The sequence below is a fragment of the Peromyscus maniculatus genome, chromosome 4 (assembly GCF_049852395.1).
Source record: "Peromyscus maniculatus bairdii isolate BWxNUB_F1_BW_parent chromosome 4, HU_Pman_BW_mat_3.1, whole genome shotgun sequence".
NCBI classification, from domain to species: Eukaryota; Metazoa; Chordata; class Mammalia; order Rodentia; family Cricetidae; genus Peromyscus; species Peromyscus maniculatus.
Genome location: NC_134855.1, coordinates 71,280,488 through 71,297,822, shown reverse-complemented (window position 1 = coordinate 71,297,822; position 17,335 = coordinate 71,280,488). Strand labels below are relative to the sequence as shown.

Below are 17,335 nucleotides of genomic sequence, written 5' to 3'. Positions count from 1 at the left end.
CCAATAGCTGAAGAAGAGGCCATCATGAGTATTTCAGCACTGGAACATAGTCTGTGATTCTCCACTGTTTAAAAACAAAAATCTTTGGGGGCTTTTTTGTTTGTTTGTTTTTTTATTTGATTAATGGTGGACAAAGTTCACTCATGATGCCAAAGAGTATGCTTCTTAGCAGTCACCACATGCGCCTCAACAAAATAAAGAAATAGTAACCATAAAGAGAAATAATATTTATCAAATAATATTTTAAGCCCAGCTCATTGCTAAAATTCAAGTTTTTAAAAAAAAAATTTTTTTTTAATCAGGTGACTAAAACTTTACTTTCCCAATTATATTCTGGAGGAATAGAGACTGTAATTCTTTTAAATGACTGAAAGTGAAGAATTCCATGCAAGTCTTTCCTTACCAAGATGTCAACAATATCTGATGACGTAATGAGGATGTGTGTCAGAGATGCTGAGTCAATCATGTTTTAACCCTTTCTAGTCTACCCATCAACAATTGGGAGAATTATAAATGAAGTTTTAGTTTTTCTTCTTTTATGTTTTTCAAACGACATGGCTTTGAAGGTAGACTACATATAGCCAGATACACACATGTATATTTACTTTGTGAAATGATCATTACATTTTTCAAATTTATGTCATTGAACAAATCTTACAAATTAAGACATTCCTGCATCCAGTTTCTTTTTGGAAAAGTAACTACTTTGAAAGAGTAATTCAGCACTGTCTTGAACAAACAGAGGGGTTTTTGTTGTTGTTTACTTTTTAGTTTTGTAAGATGGAAGTAAAGTTAAAAAAGTAAGTTAAAAAAATATGGGTGTGTGTGTGTGTGTGTGTGTGTGTGTGTGTGTGTGTGTGTGTGTGTGTGTGTGTGTTTTCATGAATACAGAGGGAGAAGAGGACAGTTGCTTGCATTTTCCTGTGTGTGATTGCCTGATTAGGAAGATCTGTGATGGACTTCCGAAAGAAAGAACCAAAACCCGGGCAAGCTTAAATAAACATGTGCCTGCACCTGGATCTCGACTGCCTAAAATACCATGACGTTTCTCAGAGTCCTGCATGTACCAGTGAGGCTGTCAATGGAAAACAGCAAGAATGACAATTCAGAATCGTGCAGCTTCAAGAACCATGGTCCTCCCCAGCCTTGTTCTGTCTAGTTATCTGTCTAGACATGCAAATTGAACTGAAGAGTGGAATCCATTATTTGGATAATTTAGAGGAGGGGAATTCTCCTCAGTAAAAAAAGATCTGGGTAGTTGGAGTTATCTGGATTGTCTTCACTGATCAATTCACTAGATAATTGCACTTTCCTGTGATTTTGAAGACAGATCAGAAGATTTGAGCCAGGGAGAAATTTTGTGAAAACTTCCTCCTCTTCCTTCTCCTCCCTCTCCTGTTTCTCCTTTTTCTCCTTCTCTTCCTCTTCTTCATTTTCTTTTTCTTCTTCATTCAACCTCCATGAAATGTGTATAAATATAGAGGAGAAGAAATACCTTGAAAAATCAATCTTCTTTCAAAAAATAGATTGGACAGGGATAGTAATGTTGGTATGTTGGTAATGACTTCCCTCACTCCCCCCCCCTTTTCCCCCTGAAGGCTAACCTTCAAAGCATTTTTCTGTTTCAGATGAGATGACAAGACTTAGCCAAGGAGAAAAAAGACTCATTAAGCTCCCTGTATACTGGATATGATGCTTTGCAGTGCATATCACGTGTGTATATGTTTTTTTATAAATCCTTAAACTTAAACGAAGTTTAAGTTATAAACTTAAAGGAAGGAAAGAATTATTCCCTGCCTATCTAGTTCACAGTAGGGTAGCAACTGGTAAATCTTAAAATGCCAGTCAAGCCATGAAGTTATAAAGTTCTAAAATTCAGAAGTAATTACATCAATTCTGAGCTGAAGGTAGAGGATCTTTTGAAAATATTTTTGAAAACCTATTATTAAAAAAAAACATTATGATAGACACTTTTTAATTTTTAAAAATAAATATTCACATAAGATTAAACTGGATTACAAACTTCAAGGTAAAATCAGGCAGACTAATGGTCCATTAAATATATCAGATATTAAAATTACAGCAAAATTTAAAATGCATTCATGATAGAAATTGTCATGGCTGAGGCCTGTCCTATGTCCTATTGGGAAATTAGAAGCATAGTATTTGAAATAGGAAAGTTGCAGGAATATAGCAAGAAAGCTTATCTCAACTGTTGTTCAAATGTAGGAGTGTGCAATACATTCAACATACTAATTGTAATGCTGCTTTAAATAAAGGTTCAGGCACAAAACTGAAAGGACAGTTTAATAAACAAATTATTAAAACATTTTCTTCAACTATCAGACATGATCTGCTATTATTTGATCATGAAAAGTCAAAACTTGATGGAGTTAGTAAACTAACATAAAAACTAAAAACAAAACAAAACCAAAAATTAAACTCTCTTCACATTTTACTTTTCAGAACATACTATACAATTTTGTAATATTTGAAAAAAAAATTTCACAATGTCATCTTTAGGTATTTTAAGCTCTTAACCTAAGGCTGTGGCAACAGTCTGCCTAAATCACTAAATGCTAAACTAATGATCCTGTGGGATAAAATGCTCAACAAATTAACACATAAAAACATATGCCACTGAAAAATATGACTGTTTTCAATGTCTCTTTAGAATCAATGTAAAAATAAATTATTCTAGAATCAATTGAAAAACAAAGCTTTGATCATCAAACATAATTTGGCAGTCGATTTATAGTTCAGTAAAAGGCAGATATGTTTAAATGTATTTTTAAAAATTGGTATGCAACAAATTGTAAGTATTTAAAATATTTTTTCATGTTTATGTGAACCTCTTTTTAAAGGGAGAGAGAAAAGAAAATTTTATAAAGACTATGTTATGCTGCAAGTTATACTGTTTAAATTGCTGTAAACTAGGAATATTTTGATAAAGGTCAATTGATCACAGTTCAGTTCAATTACTGTGTCTGTAGTTAAGAAAAAATGTTAAAAAGAAAAAAAAAGAACATTTGCCCTGTGATGCTGTTTTTTTAAAGCAATTATTTTTTTCCTCCCCCAAAAATTATTGACAATTTCTCAATTTTAAATTCTAATTCCTTGATATTTTTACTTAGGAATAAAACTACTGTAAACATTTGAGAACTCTTATTTTGAGAACAGTTTAAACTCTTGATATTTGATCAAATACTGGCATTTACAGTATTAAAATAAATGCCAATTTCATTAGTTAAACATTTTATTTCCATGAAAATGAAAGAAAAGTATTATCAGGGGCTTTGTTGATTAAGATTTTCTTAGCCGGGCGGTGGTGGCGCACGCCTTTAATCCCAGCACTCGGGAGGCAGAGCCAGGCGGATCTCTGTGAGTTCGAGGCCAGCCTGGGCTACCAAGTGAGCTCCAGGAAAGGCGCAAAGCTACGCAGAGAAACCCTGTCTCGAAAAACCAAAAAAAAAAAAAAAAAAAAAAAAAAAAAAAAAAAAAAAAAGATTTTCTTTAAATTTAAAGAGTCTTGAATTTTAAAATTGTGCATTTGAATCTGTTTGCAAGACAAATGGGAAGTAGAGATACTATTCAAAAGCATTTTCTAGAATCTAAAAGCAATCTTCAGTAAATACAACAATTTTCAATCATCTTAGTTAAGCTCTTATCAGATTTGTAATGCAAAATACCAAAAATTTTACTTTCAGTACCAGCCATTTAGGTGATTTGGTCTTTTTTTCTCAGACTTTTGTACCTTTTCCTTGGAATATGAAACTTCTATTTATAAATTTGTTTCTGAATTCTAAACACCGAGTATAGATTGAGGCTTTGTCACATACGCTTGTTGATTTGGAAATTTATATTAAAAAATATTGCATCCTTATTTTTACATATAAATGAATGAACCAGGAGTAAGAAACAGAAACCAGCTAGCACATTGAAGTTTTGTTTCATTTTAATTTTCTTTTTAAATTTCTAAAACAATGATTTTTAAGAAAAGGAATTTTTTAAATCTCTGAAGCACATAGTATCTTAAATAATACTTTCAAAGGAAAACAAGAATATTTTCTATAAACTTTCCATTTTGTCAAGTCTTAGATTAAAATGAAACAGCTAGAGCCAGTTATAATTTTGATTCAAAATTAGTTAAACATAGATCGTGATCATATTCTACTAAACTAATTATTTATTTTTATGTTCTATAAATGTTGTACATCCTAGGGGGTTAGTTAAAAAAAAACAACAGAGTAGCATTATATGAGAAAGAGAAAGTATTACAGAAAGAATCAAACCAAAGGGCATTTTAATACAGTTTGAAAATCTCCCAATCCATAACTAAACAGCTGTGTTTGCTTTCCTTAATTAATATCCCAATTGTGAACGTTAAGGAGGGTCAGCTTGGTTTTAGAAGGTGCCAAAAGATTACGTGAGTCAGCTCTGTCTTCCTGATGTTCACAAACATCCAATTGTTAGGCACTGTGCAGGCAGCAGAGCCCTGGGTATTGTTGGAATTTCACCCAGACGAGCTGACACTAAAAAGGCACAGTGATTGCTTTTATACTGATAATACACACATTAATATACTGACATTAAAAAAAGCACTAGAGATAAGCCCTACTGTCTTCTGAGCTTGTTATCTACCTCATGAAGTGCTCTCTCAGGTACCCTTCTATTAAAAAGAAACAATGACTACAATGAACTACATTTAAGAAAATAACTTTAAACTTGTAGGCAATGAAGTACATTAAAAATAAATATTTTAAAACATATCCATTTTAGATGCAAAAATGTTGGTGAGTTAGAGTAAAAGTAACATGATTTAGCAAAAAATTTTGTAGTGTTGCTTTATTTAAAATGAGCAATAGATGAAAATTAAAATGGCATTTTGCTGTTTTATTATAGTTTGCTGTTAGGCATTCACTAGATATTAAAGATATTCTATAAAGAACGATGTTAGATCTGTGGCCATGTAATTTTTAATTAACTTTGAAAAACTTCCCAATATTAAGAAATCTGTCCTTGGCTCTCTTAAAGTAGTATGGTATTAACAATAAAAAACTTAAAGATGTAGTTTTTTATAAAACCAATTTTCAAGTGTTTTAAATGGTATTTTCTCTAGATCCTGATTGAAGAATTCTTATCTTATCCTAAGCTTTAAAGTCTTGATCACTATAAATAAATCTTTTTAGAGTTTTGATTTTGAGTGATGTTATAAATCTTTTATATCTTAAAATATTAAGACATTACTAGAAACTTCAAATTCAACAGAAAGAATTCCTTTTTTAACTTTTAATATAAATAGCAATTTAACTTTTCAACTCTCAATAGTAGTTCCTGAATTTTTATCTTTGTGATTTTTTTTTACAAAATGTACATAAGAAACCTAAAGTTATAGCATAGCATGTTTTATATCATGCCAAATAAAATAAGCACCACAAAGTAATGGCTATTTTAATTACTAGAGAAATTGAATACCATCTTAATGGAATTTACTTTCCCCTTATAAACAAATTTTTTTCTTTACCTTCTGTTGGCTTCCTGTGTCTTACTTTTAGGGTTATTTCCCACTTTGCTGAAGGACTTTCTATTTGTGACCCACTCAAAATAAAACATTTAATTAAGCATCCCCAATAACTTTGTAGTCGGTCTTGCTTGGCAATGCCCAACTCTGTCTCTTTTGCTCTCAAGCTACTGCTTAAAGCAAAAATAAACACATAAAAATAAACAAAAACCCCTGACCCCCACACATTAAACCCTCTGGTCTTGATTACTTTTTTCTGTCACTAATGAGCATTAATTTTAAACAGCATTTTTACTTCTCAAGATTTACCTGGCATTCAGATGATTTCTTGCTCATAACTTGCAGGCAGAAAACAGCCAGCAATCCGAAAGGGTTTTGAGCAAATATAAATGTTAAAAATGACCAAGAAGACCATGGGTTTTGGGTTGCTTACAAATACTATGTCCTACTGTAGCTTTGGCTGTATAAATGCTAGTCAGCAGGGCTATGTTAACTTTCTAGACCTTCTCATTAGCAAAGCATAATGATACATATCATGAAAACCCCATAATGAAACCCATTATTCTGTATGCTAATTTAAAATTTTAATTTAAAGAAATACATTTTTTGAAAACCTGCATCATAAAAACAGACAAAAAATTATAAATCAACATGCTTCCTTATACTCAGGGTTTGATAGGTTTATTCTAATAATTTCTGTAGCTAAACTATTATATGACATCATGCTTCTGATCTAGCCATCCCAAGCATCTCTTTAAAAAAACTTAGCAATATCAAAACAACACAATATCCACCATGAAAATAGACATTGTTATCAGTTGTGCTTAAATTTAAAAAAAAAAGAAAAAGAAATTGTTTTTAGCTCAGCATGATGGTATCTGCCTGTAATCTCAGCACTTAAGAGACTGAGGCAGGAGGATCAGAGTTAAAAGGGCAGCCTGGGCTACAAATCAAATTTTTATCTCAAAAAGAAAAATCCATACCATAAAAAAACAGTGTTTTCCAAATTTGAGAAACTCATCTAAGTAATTTTCAGTCGAGCATTGTGGACTTTACAGCATCATTGGACTGGTCAGTCTAAAGCATCATTGGAAATTCAAAACGTTCCTTTCTTGCACTGACTGATGATCTTGAAACCCACCTTTACTAAGTTTCTGCGTTTGTTTGTCATTAGTACAATGCAGTTAATTGACCAAACATGATCCCTCTAGTCTTTATGAGTTATTTTCTTGCTTGTAAATGTGATAGTTCACTTACTCAAGGTAGGGTCTTCTGAAAAGCATTCTTATTCCTCTCTATCTACACAGTATGGAAAGGAAACATTACAATGGCTAATCACTCTGCATTGAACAACCAGACCCATTGGCAAAATATAATTTTTTATACTTATGACTGGTTTCCAGTGCTCAGTGTCAAATGATTATTACTGGGTCCTGTGAGGGCTTAGTATTTCAAGGTATGGCCACCCCCATATTTTTTTTTCATGACAACAGTAAGAAGGTTCATTTCTTGGAATGTATCTTCAGAAAGCTATTTTTACATTTTTGTTTGCCCTTGGCATTTGTGGGTTTTTCTCTGATTCTCACATTTAAGTATATTGAATGCCCCTAACCCACACAGGTGATGGTGGGTTATGCTAGACCTTTCCAACGGTAGGGGTTAAAACATAGGCTGTCTCATTTGTGGACTGCTCGAGCCTGCCTGGTGAAGTCCTCTCCTCACTGTCCTGAAGATGGACTTGCTTAGTCCAGGCTCACCACACAGTATCCATCACCTCATTTAGTGAATTACTAGTGACTGCAGCTTCCACTCTGCATTACACGAGCAAATAGGAAAAGCCATAAGACTGGACTTCCAGGCATGGTTCAAAACGTGATGTTCAGTCTGGAAAGGAATTTATACATCAGTGTGGACTCCATTCTTCTTAACTGTTAGGCAAGGGGGAATGTACCATTGGAATCGTGGTTTTCAAAGTAACCACTTATATTTTACTTTGCCCTTCAATTTTTTGTTTTGTTTTTTCTTGTTAGTTGAGATACTAAAAAATTATTCAAAACAAAACTAACAGTGCAAACAAAGGCTCTGAGTTTGTCCATTGAGCTGCTCACTCCTCTCTGGTGGAGTCCTTTCCTCGACCCAACATGGTAGTACGTACTGTTTTCACATCAGCCAGAAGAACATCAAATCCTTGTCAGAAAAATCCAGCTTTGCTTCTATGTCTAGCAGTGGCTTTTTGGTGCAACTTCTTTACTAGCTTTTTGTTTGTTTGTTTGTTTGTTTGTTTTGATCTAGAGAACAGCATAAGTACCCTGTCCACTCTCCCCCAGACGGTTAGCTATCCTGTCATGTGAACTGACACATGGGTAAACATTTTGAAAAGGTAAAATTGCACTGCATGGGTAAACAAGCTGGAGGAGAGGGCAAAAGTGCCAGATCTTCAGCTTGTTCATTATGGGATTTGGGGCAAATCACTTCCTTTCTCTGGACCCTGGTGTTCTTACTTACAAAATGTTAGAATTGAATGAAATGATGCTTAAGACTTCTTGTGGCTTGGACAACCTGTCTTTGGGGCTGATGGTGGCTGTTAGGACAAGCTGCAGGTGCTGCGAGTCGACAAGGTGCCACACTCCATTCCAACGGGGCAGTCACTCTGAGTTCAGGCTGATGCTTCTCATCTCTATTTGCTTCTCAATGATATTGTCCTGAAAGAGACTTCAGAGAGGGACCAGATCAAGTGGCTTTAGGTATCTGAGGGTCTCTCTTATCTTAAAGACTGACAGTGAGGAATGCTGGCACAGATTATGCTGTGTGGGGAGGTTAGCTAGCCAGTGCCCTCAACTTCTAAATACCTGTGAAGTTCATCATCTTCCAAGAACTGAACTCTGTGGCTCTGTCATAAAAGAGTGAAAAGGATGAAGGACTGAGGTGGCTGAGTTTTTACTGCTTTCATTAATATGTCACCTCTTTTTAAATAGTTTTAAAAATTAATCTTTTTAATTTTATTTTGAGGCAGTGTCTTACGTAGCTCAGGACAGTCACCATCTTTCTACACAGCTGAAAATGACTTAAACTTCTTTTCGTCTTACAAGGTTGGAGCTGTTGGCTGCTTGGATATATGACTTAGACTCACAAGGAGGTTAAAGTTTGGTCCTCCGAAATCTGATGGTGATGGTTTAGCCAGAAGGAAAAAAGAATCTGCAAGGTTTTCTGAGCAAATGCAGTTTGGGCAGGAAGTAGGAGCTCTTGGGTGCCTCTTCTTAAGGATCTAACAAGATAGCTCCAAGTTAGCAAAGGGTCTTCTCAGCGTTTCCCTCACAATTTCTAAAGGTGTCTTCTCAGTCCTCCTGGGCACGATTGATCCTAAGGGCTCCAGAGAGCCTCCTTATATCCAAACAGGAAGAGAAGGGACACAGTAAATACTACGGGTAAGGTCCTGAGTGAGGAGGGTGAAGGAGGAGGCGGAGAGGAAGAAAAGTTCAGGTTCTCCCACTCCCCTCTCTTACTTTTGTTCTTTCATTGATTTACTCTCTCTTCATCCTTTAGCAGCTCTGACTTAAAGATATTCTCCAGCCGCTGCAGTGAGATACAGATTCCAATAGAAAGGCTTTGGTTTAGAGTTGACTAAGGGTCTGGGTTCTTTTGGTTTGGATTATGTACTGGCCAGCTTTCACTTCCCACTGATAGTGCCCTGGCCTTTCCATTCCCGTCCCTCTTCTCAGGACACTGGAAGACATTTTGTTATTGCCTATCAGTGTTCGAGAAAGACAGGGGAGCATGCTTAGGGTTAGGGACAAATTTCAAAATTCACTCCCTTTCTCTGAAAAATTGTCAGAAAGTATGATTATTGGGTTAGGAGTGTAAGTCAGTTTTTAGAGTGCTTGCCTAGCGTGCATGAAGCTCTGGGTTTGATTCTCAGCACCACATAAACCAGGTATAATAATGAACATCTGGAGCCCCAGCACTTTGGAGGTAAAGGCACAAAGATCAGAAGTTCAAGATCATCCATAGCCTATATAGGGAGTCTGAGGCCAGCATGGGCTACACAACATCCTGTCTCAGAAAACAAAGGTACAACGATGCCTCTTTTCATTTGGGCAGTTTTTCTTGCATGTCCATGGTTTATACTTTGAAAACTCCCTCTCTTGAGGTCTTTGTTGTATATTTTAAAAGGCAATCCAAAAATCTGAGTGATGTTACTCAGTCATCTAACCTCTCTTGTCCCCATTGATAGAGGACCTGAATTGAGCTAGATGCTCTCCAAAGACTCTTCTCACTTTAGGACTGATGTATCTACTACCGGGCATGTAGAGACCACCAGTGAATATTTATTAGATGAGTAAGTGGTGCTGCTGGCATTCTATTTCCTGGACGGCAGCATGCCAGCAAAGGATGGCACAACAGAGCGTTTAGACTATGAGTGTTATCTTTAGAGACACCTTAAAAAAAAAATCCCTGTGTGTGTGTGTTCGTGTGTGCACGCACGCCTGCACGCACGGGTGTGCATGTGGGTGTTCATGGGTGTGTGCATGGGGGAGGGGGTTCTGTTTCTTGTGGCTGTTATTAAGTGGAGGCAGGCTGCATCAGACTAATCATCTGTAGGGCAGTATACACAGCCCATCTGTCCCTTCACTCACCTGTCAGGAGGCACTACAGTCATGTTCAAGGTGGACTTCTTAGATTTTAGATCACCAGGGATCTCGTATAGGGCTTTTCCACTCCTGGCTTGTTAGTCATTATCTTGCCTTTAGGTTTTGTTCTGGAAAGTAGCCAACAATGAACTTAAATATTAATTTTTTTCCTGGAATATTCTTTGTAACTTAAAGGAAAATACTGAGGACTGTCTTTAAATTCTGGTTACCCTGTTCGTCCACCTCATTTTGAGGGTAGCTCAATTTGACTCTATATATTCTTTTTTTGTAGATAAATTATTTATGGGAACATAAGCATTTCTATATATTTATTTTTATATGTAAATCTAGTCATGTTGGTGTGTTTCTTGGAATGATGTTAATAAAAAAGCATATACATCTGAGAGTTGAAGAATACACTCAATTCTTAGGCCTTCAGCAAAAATTCTTTACTCCAAACTTGTATTATGGACCCCTCGCTTTAAAAAGTGTTTTAAGGTATAGCATGGTTGCTTTTATTATAATGGAATAAAGAGGTAGCTCTTAATATATTCCCCTATACAGTTTTATTAAATATAAACAAATAGAAAGTTTGTTCTCTTGATTCATCAATTCTATGTAATCACCCTTTAAAAGCAATCAAATAAGCTGCCTTGTGGATTCTTGAAGAAGGGGAATGACTTTCTTCAAGAATCCACAAGGTAAAGGTGAAAAGAATGTCACCTAACCTTCCAAGCAATGTTCCTATCCTAAATGACAGGGAAGAAAAGCCTTCGAGACAGCATCACATATAGACATGGCAAAGCTCTTGTTTGAGATTGTTTTTTTTTTTTAATGAAAAAAACTCATGTGTGAGAGGCTTTGGTACCTCAAAAAATGAAACAAAAGGGAGGAGGAGAAAACTGCAGATGAGGAGAAAGAGCAATCTTAGCTTTCTGTTTATGCCTCTTTCTCTCTCACTCTCTCTTTTTATTTTCATCTTTTGAGTTGGGGTCTCCCTATGTAGCCCTGACTGTCCTGGGACTTACTGTGTAGATCGGGCTGGCCTTGAACTCACAAAGATTATCTTCCTCTGCCTCCTGAGTGCTGGGACTAAAGGCATGCACCACCAACCCCAGCTATGCCTCTATTTTCTACAAAAGGATAAGTGAACTCTTTTATTCTAGTGTCTATACTAAATACTACTTATATTTTATAGTTGGTCAATCTCTAATCCTACCTACCCTCTAACCGACTTTGAAATAACCCAGTTATTTCATCACTGTGGATTACAAGAATGTCACTTTTGATGAATTAATTAAATGATTAAAGGTAATGCAAACTTAAAACAAATCTGAGATTCAATAAATTTGACTCTGTATACCATCTTTATATATTGTTTAATTTGATCACATAGACCACTACTGAAATATTAGGGGAACAATCCCATTAAAACCCATGTGATTCTATTTGGGGTCTGTGGTCCTCCTTTTTCTTTCTCTTTGCTCTTTGGTGAACACTGATGATTGAAGGAAACAATCTGTTCGAGATGGCACAGTTTCTCTTGTCTATTTCTCATCAATGTTTGCATCAAGGGCTGCAGATATAAGAGCATGACTGGATGGTTTGCAGGGGTAGCAGGGCGTCTGCTCAGAGCAGATCTGAGAGGATGCTGAAAGCCGGGTAGAACAAGCTAGAATGTTACCTTAGAGCTGGTTTGGGGGTACTTCCTTAACAACAGAACAGGGGCTTATGAATGTTATTGAGGAACTCAAATTCTGAGTGGAAAGATTGGAATGCGGCTCTGGGATTAGAGAATGGTTGTTAATCGAGTAGGCATCATGATGAAATTGTGGTTATGTAGAAAATGTGATATCTGTAATTTCCTTTAGAGTATTTTAGTGGGGAAAAAAGACAATGGGGCAAATACGAGAAAATGGTAATTATTAACCAGAGGTGATGAATGCCTGGGTGCTTATTATACCATCCCTCCTTCATTCGAAAATGTCTGTAGTAAATAGTGAAAAATACTAGAAACCTTGGGATCTGCTAGTTTAATACTAAAAATGCTACATGTACCTATAAAATCTTCTTAGGATGACATGTTATGTGCACATACAAGGCAGTGCTTAGATTTAAAGTTTCTCTGGACTCATGAGCAGGGCTTTAGTTCTTAGGAGACAAGTAACTTATAAATGGGCATGTAATGGAAATCCTGGGTAAAAAGATTATTCATTTTATTTTTATTGCCTTTGTAAATTATAGAAGTAAATTTGTGAGAAAAGCATAACAGACCCAAAAAGAAAAAGAAACAAACCAAAACCAGAAAAGTAAGAATCATTTACTTTTACTCAGTTAAATACTGGGAGACTTTGGGGTTCTGATCCCAAACTATTTGAGGATCTTGGATTCACAGGTGAGAACTTCAGAGGGAGAATAGGACAGCCAACCCAGGTACGGTGGCACTCCTGTAACTGTAGCCCTCTAGAGGCTGAGGCAGGGGAATCACCATGACTTTGAAGCCAGCCTGGGCTACAGAGTAAGACCCTGCCTCAAAAGAAAGAAGGAAATAAAGGAGGGAGGGAGGTAAGGGAAGGAGCCAGTATCAGGGACCAAGTTAAGTGACAGTCTAAGGTGGTCACACGAGCTGTGAAAAGAGTGTGTGGTGATGTGGCTCGTAACGTAGTAGTTTGAATTAGCAGAAATAATGTGTTTTTTAATGTTTTTCTTCTGTATTTTGAATAGTTATTACTTCAGCAGCTATGTTCTAAGTCATAGAGCTGTATCACAAATTGTGTGTGTGTGTGAGAGAGAGAGAGAGACAGAGACAAAGACAGAGAGAGAGAGAGAGAGAGAGAGAGAGAGAGAGAGAGAGAGAGAGAGAGAGAGAGAGCCATGAAGACACATAAACAAAAGCATTTCCAAAAGCAAACGGTTATTTTGGGGTAATATTCGGGTGCTGAGTCCAGATTCAGTGGTGTTGATTCCTTACTGTAACAAGGTGCTGCCCAAATTTACAAAATTAAAAATATTAGGACTGGGTATGTAGCTCAGTGGTACAGTGCAAGCTTAGCATCCGCAAAACTGGGGTGGGGGATAAGGGTGGGGTTTCCTGCACCAACCTGAGGCAGGTGGGGATCCTTCCAAGCCTCAGTTCTGTATAGACAGGGAAGAAGATGTGTTTGTCTGGACACCTGTTTACTTTTCACCTAATAAATATAAATCGAGCTTACTTTGAAGTAGCTTGTCTCTGGTAAGAAACAGTTTCACAAATACAAAACCACCATTTGAAAAGACTAAATGTATCCTCAACATGGAGATGCTTCCAATTGATCTGAGGCTACTGGCGATCTTGCTCTTTCTAAACCGTTGATCTGCTGCTAACCAAGTCCCGCTGGGTGCTAGAAAAAAGAATAAGGGAACTTGCATCCTTGATTCTTTGTAAGTTGTCTTTTAGCAAGAGAGGAAGTGTAGGTTCCGTGGATAAAAGTCCTGGACTAAGAAACACAAGACAGGGGCTGTTTTAAAGTCTTAAATCCAAGCACATCTCCCGAATTACTGAAGCATTAATAAATGGTGTTTTTCACAGAAGAGCTACGCTGCTTCTAGGTTCCAGTCATAGGTTTGTCACTAATTACTGACGTCAGTGTCTTCGTGGTCAAATTGAATGACCCCCGTTAAGTAACAAGTGCTGCCATGTCATCAAACACTTCGGTTTCCAAGGAAAGAATGAAGTTATCTTTACAGTGATGCAGGATGGTTTCTTGGAGAAAGAAATGAATTAGATTGATGGGGAGAGCAAGGCAGGACTCAGTGCAGAGAAAAATGGATATTAAATTATGATCCAGGAAAATTTTCTCAGAAGTACAATGTTCATCAACTGCATGGTTTTTTTTTAAACATTGTGAAAGTTAAACAACATGTAAGGGAAGAATTATTATATAAAGAGCATTATGGATGGGGGATGAGGTTACATCTAGAAGCTTCATTTTGGTTGATAAAGAATAATTAGCAAAACTGACCCAAGTTGCTCTCTCTGTGCACTTATAGGATCTCTGGTGGACCTTCCATAGGTCTGGGCTCTATGGAATTAGTCAGAAAGTAAATTTGCAGTGAAGCCTTTTGCTAAATCATGACTGTTTGGAAGGGGGAGGGAAGGCAGAGTGAAGAGAGACAGCAGGGACACATATAGAACAAAGTCCAAATGTGGGTGCTTCTGTGGAAATACTCCAGTTTCTTTGGATCAGCACGGCCACTTAGAGACTGTTAGAGCTAAATGGGACTTTGGAGCCTGTCTGGTGCAACCCCCTCATTTTACATTTTACAAGAGGATAGAAGCTTTGTTAAAATCAGCCGGGACTGCAGTGTAGTGAAACCAGAGAAGCTGGTGGTATGCTCCCAGGAGATTTTAAGTGAGGAAGAAGGGAAGTGTGTGTGTGTGTGTGTGTGTGTGTGTGTGTGTGTGTGTGTGTGTGTGTGTGTGTGTGTCAGGGTGTCAGGGTGTCAGGGGATGGGGATCCTTCCTTTTGAGAGTGATGTCTAAGTAGGAAAGCATAGTAGAGAAGGCAGGCAATTTTGCCAAATTAATTAAAAGAGAGATGGAATTAAAAGAGGGATTTTGTGGAGGGGGTTGGGGGAATTGTGTAATTTTATGCTTCAGAATCTTATGTCGGATATGTAGTTTACGTTTAAGACTTAATAAGGGAAACTCTGATTATTTCTAGGAACTTAGTTTCCTACACGGAAAGGAAGTTTGGGAATTTGGCAGTTCTGCTGGATCAAGCAAATGAAAGAATTGTTTGCAGCTGGTGCTGGACCTGGTAAGTAGTTCACACTAATCTGTTGCTGTTTAGGACCAGTCAGTTTGGCTTTCCAAACAATCACTCTTAACGAAGTGTATGCTTAGGACTTGGATTTAAATTGCCGGCTGTCTTGATAGGAACTAATGAGTCAGATTAATGTGGCGCGGAGTCCCGAGCAGAGGACGAGGCAGGAATCTTTTCAGAAGGTTGGGAATGCTTTGCCTGGCTTCTTTTACAATTATACTGGCCAGGGCTGGGTTGGAGGGCGTCTTTCTGAAGGTTGAAAGGCTTCCTACTGTGTCTGTTCCCCAGTTACAATGGCGTTGGGTTCCTGAATGAGGACCAGTGTGCTAGTGTGCTTGCCTAGTTTCTCTGTTTTCCTGAAGAAAAAGAAGCTGGTAGTGCTGAGGATGAAGCAGAGATGAGGTTTTTGTGGCTCTGCACCCACTTATGTCTTATTCTTTGTAAAAAATCATTTACCTACTATATCTGTAAAAAATTTAAAGAAGGCTTTTAACTTGGCATTTTCTTATTAAAAATAATATTATTGCAGCAATGTCTTACTGGTTTATGGTTGGTACTTTGTAAAAGTTTGGGACTCCTGGGAGCTCTCCATATTGGACCCCTTACTGTTGTATAAGGGCAAAGCCTACCTCCGTTGCTGGGAGAATGGCTGGGGAAATGGACAGAGCTGCAAAATAAAGCCATCTTAGCTTATTCTTTGGGTGGTGCCTTCCCTGTCTGCTTAGTCTAGGGTCTGCTTGTTCTGCTGGGTGATGGAATCAAGTCAGAAATGTGGGGTTAAATGTTTACCATCAGCCTCCCATGAGCCTGTGACCAGGCAATAGAAATAGCAGTACTTAAGTACGTGTTTTGGGTGGAGAAACTTGGTGGGCTACACTGCTTCAGCCAGAGGCCTAGGCTGGGCCTCTGCATGGCCAACTTGTCTACCCTTGAAAAAGACTTCTGCTGTGCATATTCAAAATTATTTCATAAAGATCACATTCTTTGGGGGAAAGTTAGCCGAGATAATCCAAGATTGCAAAGAGTGACATATAGGAATAGCATTTTTTTTAAAATGTCTATCTATACAGAATTTACATATTCTAGATTGCTCTTGAAACATCCAGGTTGGTGTTGAGCAAGATACCACCTGTACTGAGCAGGGTCAAGGCTGTGGTGGGTGGACATCCTTTCTTGTGGTCCTACCTACCTGTGCTCCCCAACTTCATATATTCATCTGAGAACCTCAAACGGAATGCCACGGCAGACAAGGTGAAAAAGAAATTGCCAGAGACTAGAAATTGGTTATGTTCAGAGCAGGCAAAAAGAATCTCAGCCAGGCTCTATTTTATATCTAACCACCACCACCCCCCTCCCCGAAAAAATGAGAATATGCCATCAAGTTTTGGGGGAGAGAGTAGTTAGGTGAAATTTGTTGTTTTGTTTTTAAAAAGAAAAAGAAAGGGGCTGACTAGTGTGTGGTGCAGTTGTATGGAGGAAAGACTGAGAAAACAAGTCTTGGAAGCATCATTTGGAGGGGGAAAAAAAACCAGCCCAGAATAATGATCATTTCCCTTCTCTACAATTTGATATAGCAGGCACACCCCAGAAATGAAGGAGGAAAGGAAGGAATTTGAAAGTTTTCTGAACAGAAAGTTCATGTGTAGAAGGCAGGTGAGTTAGTGACTACAAATCGGATTCAGGGAGAAAATTATGGGGTGAAAGAGGTGGGAAAAAACAGCATACTTCTTTTTAAATATCCAGGCTAAGTCAAAAATCAAGAGATATTTAATATATCCACCATAGAGGGTGCGGTGTTCTGAAGATTTCAGTTTGAAGAAGTTGATATGGAGCTAGAAAGACATTTTAAAAATTAGATATTTTAGACTTTGGGTTTTTTATTTCATTTTATTTGAAGTTTAAGTTAAATATTGTGTTTTCAATAGACATTATTATGTATTAGAAAACTTGGGGAGACAGATGGGATTAATTAGCAATGAAATGTAGTACAAAGATTTTAAAACTGTGGAGTTATGAATATGACCCTTCATTCCTCAGACATATTAATGGCAAAATAAAATACAGAACAACTGTGGGTATGAGGAACTGTGAAGTTATGATAGTTTTGTGACAAAATCTAAAACAGAATTTAAAAATTTTTTTTTCCAGCATTAACTATATTATTTGAAACCACTGCTGTCTAGCATTAAACTCAGAAATTCAAATATCCTTCAGCCCATTAAGATTTTTCACAGGGTAGGGGTGACCATAATTATTTACATAGGTATTTTTTTTTAATTTCTATAGAAAAATATCACAAGGTTTACCTCCTAAAAAACTGAGGGTTTCCTTTTTCTTTCTTTCTTTACTTTTCCTTTCTTTTTTTCTTTCTTTCTTTTTTT

At 37.0% G+C, this 17,335-nt stretch overlaps 1 long non-coding RNA gene across 4 annotated transcripts in view; it reads left to right on the top strand.

Moving 5' to 3' along the window:
* Positions 1–17,335, top strand: part of LOC107401874 (uncharacterized) — a 104,862-nt gene that overhangs the window by 67,001 nt on the left and 20,526 nt on the right. For 2 of the 4 annotated variants that reach the window (XR_006071274.2, XR_001578832.3), the window contains one exon: positions 14,853–14,948. This is a non-coding gene — a long non-coding RNA (uncharacterized LOC107401874). Of the gene's footprint in view, positions 1–14,338; positions 14,541–14,852; positions 14,949–17,335 lie in introns of those variants that run through there. The other 2 variants (XR_013050603.1, XR_013050604.1) reach the window with 2 other exon arrangements.